Source organism: Pteropus vampyrus, unplaced genomic scaffold, assembly GCF_000151845.1.
Source record: "Pteropus vampyrus isolate Shadow unplaced genomic scaffold, Pvam_2.0 Scaffold1866, whole genome shotgun sequence".
NCBI classification, from domain to species: Eukaryota; Metazoa; Chordata; class Mammalia; order Chiroptera; family Pteropodidae; genus Pteropus; species Pteropus vampyrus.
This window is the reverse complement of record NW_011890647.1, coordinates 1-2,280: the sequence shown is the minus strand read 5'-3', so window position 1 is coordinate 2,280 and position 2,280 is coordinate 1.

The following is a 2,280-nucleotide window of genomic DNA, read 5'->3' as shown; positions in this document are numbered from 1 at the left end:
GTGTGTGTGTGTGTAGCTTCCCCACACCAACAAGCAGTTCTGTGATACCAACAAGGTCTCTGAGAATTCAACTCAACTAAGACACTGTCTACCCAGAGATTCCGTACATTACAGGTTCCATCCTGTAAGGTGCCCCCACTTCAGACACCAAACACAAGTCGAGGTCGTTGCTGTGCCTCTGACTGGCTGCAAACCAGAGAGTCCCACGATCCCCTCCTTGGGTTTGATTAATGTCCTAGAACAGCTCACAGAACTCAGGAAACCCGTTTACTAGATGAAAGATATCAAAGCCCGAGTCTCCAACTTTGGAGAACTTATCTGGAAAGACCATTCTACGCTTTTGTTTTTTTCCATCCAGCAAAGATGTTTAAACACCAGGAAGACAGCATCTGGACAAGAGAGCTTCTTATATCTGGCCGGGTGGTCCCGTCTTTAGCCTCTCCGGGCCCGTTGTTCTTATTGGTCAAACAGAAGGCTGACTACTTGACCTTCAAGGCATACACCCAACTCTACAATTCCATGGCTTTGACTCAGGGAGGATGTAGAGTGAGCACTAGGGTGAAGAATGAAATAACCTCCATGCACTAAACAAAGGTGGATGGCACTCCAACGGCCACTGCGTGCCAGGTTCTGTGCAAGGCTTGGGGCACTTGAGCAGAGCTGCTCATTCTTGCCTGAGTTTGATCCAGGCTCTTACTTCTTCCATACATGACCTAGCTCCACGCCCTCTCTGTGCCTCGGTTTTCCAAGGAAATGGGAAGCACAAGGAACAAAGGAATTGATAAATTATAATTGGGACTTCAGGCTCCAAATCCAGGTCACTGTCCTGTCATTGGAGCCCGGGGATGGTTGTCTGGAGTCCTGGGCTCATCCCTGTGGATGACACTCTTAATAATGACAACAATAGTGATAGTAATAATAATGATAAAGCATCCATTGAGCAAATACTATATGTCATATATTTCTAAGCATTTGACATATATTACCTTCTAAAATCTTTACCTCAAACCTATAAAGTAAGGACTATTAATACCCCTATTTTACAGCTGGAAATACTGAGGTATGCTAAATGGCTTGCCTGGGAGTGGTGGGCTGGATTTCAAACCCTGACAAGTTGACTCTAGAGTCCACGCTCTTAAACACTTCGATGAACATTGCCTCTCGGGGCAGAAGGGGTGACCGTCTTGAAGGAAGAAGACCTTCCCACGTGTGTCCCTCTCTTTTTCTGGGCTCAGGAGCTCCATCTCCTGTGGAGCAAACAGATCTAGAGTCATGTCGGTGAGTGTGCGCGCACGAAGCCTGAGGGCTGCCAACAGCTCCAGGTCTGTGTCTAACCTGGAGACAGAGCCACACGAAGCATAGTGCTGGCCTCAAGAAATTCGAGATGATACAGCACAAAGCTGAGCACAGTAGGAATAAAGTCGATGGCAGAGAGCTCAGAGTCAAGAGAGATGGCGGGGCTGGCGTACGTCCACAGATGGCCTTGAGGGCAAACAGGTGGAAGGCAGGGTACGGCATAATGGGTTAGTGTGAAAAGAAAGGGGAGAAATTAGATGGTGGTCGGGGGGAGGGGGTCACACACACCTACCTTGAATCAGACCCCATTCTAAGTCCCTGTTTTTGGGGACCTCAGTCGCGTTCTAGGTCTTGGTGGTGAAGAGGACACAGCCCCTGCCCTCATGGAGCTTGCATTCACTGGCAAGGACCTTTGGGTTTCTCGCTGTTGATACTAAGCCTGGAAAGGTGGTTTGAGGCCAGAACTTCAGGTGCCTTCGACGCCTGGCCGAGGAGTTCAGAATTTTGCTCACCGACTGTAGGAGGCCGCCACGGAGATGGAGCAGGAGACGATCTGAGAACGGTGTTTCGGAAGAGCGATCGGGGCGAGATGCACAGAAGCATGAACGTAGCTGGTCACTGGCCCCTCGAGAGCTGGGCCGCCTCCTTCCCTGCAGTTTCTTTTTAATGAAGTCTTTATTTTATAGAGCAGTTTTCGAGCAAAATTGAGTGGGAAGTACAGAGCCCTCGCATGCCCCTCCAACTCACACTAGCTAGTGGGGCACGTCTGTGGCAATGACCTGGTGTTGAGACAGCAATGCCAGCCTTTTTGAATGGGCTTTTATCTCCGGAGATCATGTCCGCCTCCGGCCTGTGAGGAGACAGCAGGACCCGAACTCACTTACCGTGGCGGTTTCCGGGCAGGGTGCACGTTAGCGGCGACTTTGGCCCCTTTACAAAACCCAGACGCCCAGCCGGCACTAGGCCAGCCGAGTCAGAACCTCT